This window comes from Armigeres subalbatus, chromosome 3 (genome assembly GCF_024139115.2).
Source record: "Armigeres subalbatus isolate Guangzhou_Male chromosome 3, GZ_Asu_2, whole genome shotgun sequence".
In the NCBI taxonomy this organism is placed as follows: domain Eukaryota; kingdom Metazoa; phylum Arthropoda; class Insecta; order Diptera; family Culicidae; genus Armigeres; species Armigeres subalbatus.
Genome location: NC_085141.1, coordinates 32,712,620 through 32,719,196, shown reverse-complemented (window position 1 = coordinate 32,719,196; position 6,577 = coordinate 32,712,620).

Below are 6,577 nucleotides of genomic sequence, written 5' to 3'. Positions count from 1 at the left end.
CATTTAGATAAGTACAATAATGAAAACAAACCAATATAACCTCAAAACATTGAACCAGATCCAAAAAAGCTAAATAGTAATAAATCTGGTTTATACTAAATCACAATATTCTCAAGTTATACTATCTAGGTATTGTTGGATCGAATACGAATTAGGGGTCAACCAGGCGAATAGTCATTTAGCATGACTTTTCTCGCTTAACTTTTCAAAAGGTCCTAAGTAACATTTTTTTCATGATTTAATTTGAATATTGCAATCAACATATTTCATGTTAATCTGTTGATTGCAATATTCAAATTAAATCATGAAAAAAATGTTACTTAGGACCTTTTGAAAAGTTAAGCGAGTTTTAATCTATTTGGTATTAATTTATTTCTGAGTGTACATCGAAACGTGTTATTCACTTTTGTGAAAACGCTAATACAAACGCATTCCACTAAAAAGCTCAAAATAATTTTCTTAACATTCATTCTATTGTTTTCCTTATGATGTAAGTCTGCAAGTAATTTTTATCGATGACAGGCATAATGTTCCCCTGGTATAAAAAGTTAAAATTGAACCTGACGAGCTCTGTATACATTTTGGCGCACTGAATCAATAAAAAAAATATACCAGGTTCACATACACCCTAAACGGCAGCGACGCAAATTGTTTTAAATAGTTTTTAATTAGTATAAACATTTTGTTTTTTGCCTTTCTCGTATACTAAGTACTGTCAACTGGGGGGAAGATGATCATTTTTAAGACAAAACATGCAATAACAATGTGTGTTTACATTTTAAATCGAAACAAATATTTTCAAAACATGTACTGCTATACGTTGCAATAATCAACAACTTTAGTTTTCTGAAATGCAGTCGCATTTATTAAATTAAATTAAATTATCACACATTTTTTGAGTAATCTGGTTTGGGGTGAAGTTGATCAAGACAGCTCTACTAAAATCATTATGACCTAGTAGTCAAAATACACTAGGTTATTTGTATGAATGTTGAATTTACTACGTAAAGAAGTCTACGAAGTCAATATTTGAAACGAAAATAGCGTCATTTATGACTATCTCTCTCTTTCTTCCACAAAATACATTCTCATGATTATAATCGAAAAACTCGGATTTCTACCTAGCGGTAACATTGCTTGAACGGAGAATATTGTTGACTACCGTTTCATAAAAAAAATTGTCACTTTTGACTGACACATCAAATGATCATCTTCACCTCAATGATCATCTTCCCCCCAGTTGACGGTATACGGAAAGGCTATAGAACTGCTCCGAAACCGAACTTTTTATAGAAGGCTCGGAGACCCATAGTGTTATATACCAATCGACTCAGCTCGACGAATTGAGGTGATGTCTGTATGAGTGTATGTATGTGTGTGTGTGTGTATGTGTACAAAAATGTGAGACACGTTTTTGGGCATTTATCATTATCCGATTTGCTCGCAGTCCCATTGGTTCCTATTTAAAATTAGATCGATTGAACTTTGCGTTTCGGAGTTATGGCCAAAAAACTGTTTTTACGTGCAAAAAAAAAGCAAAATGCTCCAACCTGGATTCGAACTCGTGATCTCTTGATCGGGAAGCGGCTACTACACCACAGCACCATCGATACGCATAGCATGTGACAAGATACATACAAATAAAAATCATTGAATTGGGCATATATTCATTACCTCTATAAGCATCAGAGTTTATCCTGCTAGGGTACTGATTCCTATTCTGGAAGTATTAATGGATCGAGAAAAGAAAATATTAGCTTTTACCGTTGGTTATTAAAATATACAGTTTCAATACATTAACTTAGAGCAAGATTGCCGGTGGTGAGTATAAGCCGTTTGGCAGCGCAGTATCATTACTTGACACTTTTCCGATCGCTACAGCGGACAGGTGATCAAATTTGGTAGCGCGATAACAGCGCTGCTATTTGATGAACTATTAAATGTCACCTGTACGGAATGCAGCCACCAAACCACCAACCGAAAATAGTGACCAGTGCGAAAAGAGTGACTAAACTAAAATGACAGCGCTGCGAGGATGATCAAAACACTCGCGCCCAGTAATGATGCTCTAATAGATGAACTATTGAAATCGCTTGGATACGCTGTTTCTTTAATTGAGATAAAAGTAGATTCACTATTGATTTGAGGATGTTAATGCAAAATGTTATTGGTATAATTGCATAATTACATCCAAACTAGTAGACACATATGTGTATAATAATGGGAAGTATCAATAAGAACCTCTCAGGTTACGCGTGCCCTATGCAAATTACCAAATAGTAATTTGGGGTGACCTTCTTACGATAGGATATCCGCTCAATAATTAAAAATCCTCTTCTCTGCTAGTTAGACATAACTTTTCTCATGTCTTATTGCTATCAAGCGCTAAGAAAAGCACAAATACCCTATATACTGTAAATACTCCTCAGTCCTCATATAGCAATTTCAAAAAGCATCGTGCTTTGTTTAACACGTTCAACGCTCTCCCATTCGAATGCGCCTAAAAGAAGGAATGGCAATGTGCCGTCGCGCAGTGGTGGTCCCCTACAAATGCTCGACTAAACCTACGATTGCGCTTAAAATTTAGCAAAATTAATTTTGTAACGCTGAATTCATTTTGAAATTTAAATAGTTGTCCGACATATGCTATGCTATCCAAAGACTTCCGGAAGCCCATGACTTAGGATCACAGCAGCGTCTTAATTCTAACATTGAAACCACAGACAAACAGACATAACACTCGACAAATTTCCATCGTGCACTGATTCACTGGTCAATTCAAATAATCATTAGTTGGCCAATCGATCACTCGTGGCGCGCGCATCGTTTTTGCTCGAGTTTGACGTTTGCTCACTACCGCCATCTGGTTCGTGATTTGCCCAACTAACTGAAATCAACAGATGTCGTTAGTGTTTGAACGACGATGAATTTGATGAGTAAATGTTCAATGTGTTATGTCTGTTTGTCTGTGTTGAAACAGTAAATTTCCCGCTTTGGTGCAGCAAGGCGCAATTCGCCAAACTAACCACTGTTAAGTGACAAAATATATATTTCAATGCATCATATCAGTTCTTTCCGAATCTTTCCCGATACAAAATTCAGTCAAATTTAATTTTCCCATACATATATGTTTAGGAGATACTTTACACCATCAACTTGAACCAAGTCACCAAAAATTAAATTTACCAACTACAATTAACAAATTGAGGAATTATCATTGACTAAATGTGCAAATTTGAAATAATATCAGCTTCACGAAAGAACGATTTGTTTTGGGCTTGTCTGGGTTTCCGCCACTGTGGATCGGTCGGCTTAACCATCGTAGCATCAGCGGCAAGCCGTGCTTCTGTTCTATTTTTACGCATATGCATGCATCATTCTTTGTGGCGTTCAATCAGCATATGGGAGCGCAGCTGGTGTGCGGGAAGACGCGGGACGCATGCGCAGTCGCTTCAGTCTCTTGACGTCGGATGAATATTGCCGTATGAAGCATCACCAACACACATCGCATTGCGTGCGGCAATGTTCTATTTTTAGCTCAGCTGGGTTGAATGTTGATCCGAGCAAATGAGATTTGGGGAAACTGGTTCATGAGTATTACGGAAAAAAAAGAAAAATTTGGATGTCTGCGCGGAAATAACGCGCAGAGGGAAATCCCCGGTCTTAATTCCTTGGATATAGCGTCTGCTGTCCCATAAACTCGCAAGCTTCTAATTTGATTAAAAATTTTGTCTTTTCTATTCAGTAAGGCATCTTTTCTTTGTGCATTGAAGCAATCGAATACAATTTTCAACTTATGTTTACTCTCTATTGAAACTCGGTGGGCAAGTTTGATTACTACCAAGGTAAATCAAAAGCTATTTTGTTTCTGCTAACAATCATTAAAGAAAACTGTTGAGTACATATCGATTCTCAATTTATGCATTTATGTTTCATTTCCTACCTCCTTCATCATCTAAAGTTCAGACCTGAATTCTTTCAAATATCCCAAATAATCAGATGGATTCAATTATAGAAATGTCTCGAATATAAATATAAACAATACACAGCATTAGGTTCCATTGATTATTTGTTAAAGACAAAAATTTTGTTTGAATTTTCTAGTATTCAAAACTTTTCTTGCAATGCGTAATATTATACCACACTCCTAGAAAATATGAGTTTTGAAAAAAATAAGATGGCTAAACACGAGGACCGAACATAAATCCTTTAATTGAGAGCCTATCACGTTACCCCTGAGCTATCTTTGTTTCTTGAGAGGACAATGTTCGAAGAACAAGAGGCTACGCGATTTGCAATAAATAACTATTTCACTGCATCAAGACATAGGCTGCTTGTGCATACGTGCGGTAACGCACCATGTGCTGTGGTTCGGTTCGGTGGGATTTAATCGGGTGTTGAAAAATATAAAGCTTTTTGACTCAAGTCGCGAAAATGACTCATATTCCGAACACTCGCATTTAAATGGCTATATCAACCTTATTCGCGTGGTTCTTTCCATAGGATATTAATTTCGTTTGTAAAGCACTCGGATTATGTAGGAGAGACTGAGTTTTGGATGGATTCGGAGAAAACATTCTATTTTAGGAAGTCAGTAGAAAAAGTATCCAAACTTTTCTATAATCCAAGTATGTTTTAGATCATTTAATAGTCTTAGTTCGATCATTGACAAACTACAATGACTCATTCCAGAGGTTAAATGTCAAAACGTGTTACAGCGGAGTTCTAGTGCGAATATTTTACTACAGCTCTGCCTAATAGTTTGTTGTTTTGATTCAACTAATAATAGAGTTAAAGCACTAGTTACTAATACTAAATGATAACAAAATTTCGATCAGTCTGTATAATAAGTTACTGCAACTAGCGCTATAACTCTGTTATTAGTGCAATAGAAACAACAATTAGGCAGAGTTGTAAAAACCTTCGCTCTAGAAGTCCTCCACATATCACGTTTGAAATTTAACCTCTGGAATGAGTTATTGACAAACTACTAAATTATCGAACCTATATAAAACCGCTCATAAAAAAATCTACTCCTCCGCTCATTTTTGGTCGCAACGAAAAATACGCGCCAGATAGTCGCCTAAGAACAACATACCTCCAGAAAAAAAAGCCAATTCGATATTTATTTAATTTGGCCGCCACGTGGTACTTTCCGGCGGTGAATGCTTGGATAGCACGTGCTATTTGTACTGCGGAGAAATTTTTCTCATCTTTGAGAGCCTTGGAAAATGATCACGAAAGTTGTCATTTTGTTGCAAGGCACAATACTAATGATCGAAAACATCCTTGCCACAATCCATAACAAATTACACGAAGGCAAGCAACGATTTTCAATTTTCTGATAGTATGATAGGTATGTAATCATTACGATGTAAATTATTGCACAATATGAGCTCAAAAATTCTGATTTTAGTAACACTAGCTCTGTCACGCGTAATCTATCAGATTTTGTACTTGGATAGTTTACCTGTAGAGTGATCTGATAAATAGTTTTGGTTCAGTTTAGAAATCAAAATAATCAATTTTAACCATACATTCATAATTACTGCGAAATGCTTTCCATATAAAGAAAAGCAACCCCAGTAGAATTCTGATCAGATTTTTTTTAAATCAGATCAAATTCATAAATCTTGTTGAAAAGTGCTTGAATGATAATGACAAAAACGGAACTACTCATTAGCAAAAATTGACCTTTCCCGTCAAAAAATTTTATTCGCTTAAGTATTTTTTAAACAAAAATCGAAAAAGTGCTGTTTTTTAAGATTGGCCCGATTTTGAACGAACATCGAGTGATGTTTTTCAGGTCGGTTAACACGTGCACACGTTTTCGGGTTTTGTTTTCGATTTTAAAAATAGTTAGAGGCTTCAAAAGAACTCATATTTTCTTTGGGAAAGGTGGCCTTAAATAAGCGGAATAATCGACCGAGACAATAAAACGAGACCCAATTTTTGACGGGGATGGTCAACTGAATTTTTATCTATATGAAGAATCATATTATTCAAAACAACAATTTCAGCTGGATTCTGGCTTCAAAACGGAATTTTCAGAAAAAGGGTGTGTATGTGCATGTGTGTGCGTGTGTATGCAAAAAAAAATCTAACTCATTTTTCGAAATCTTATCCTGAACCGATTATTTAAACGGGGAATCCTGTCCCATTGTTTCACATTAAAAACTGGGGAATGGGCTCAAAAGTTATGGCCAAAATACAATTTTTCATACTATGTCAAACTCGATTTGTGCAATTGCACAACCTCATCACATTTTCCGGGCACTTAACCTCATCCGATTTGCTTGCAACAAATTGCATTCGGCAGCAATTATTACAATGTGTATAAACAAATGTGAATTTTCAATTCAATCTATCTTTATTTACGAGATTTTCGACCCTAGGCCGGTTCATCTGGTATAAACAAATGTGAAAAATAAGTCTTATTCACCAATTGTTATTTTAGACTTTTCATATATGTTTATTAACCATTTTGAACGAGCGAGAAAGGCATCATCACCGCTAGGTGGATTAATCTGGGTTTTTAATATAACCAACCTTAGACGGTTAGAAAAAATCAGAAGGG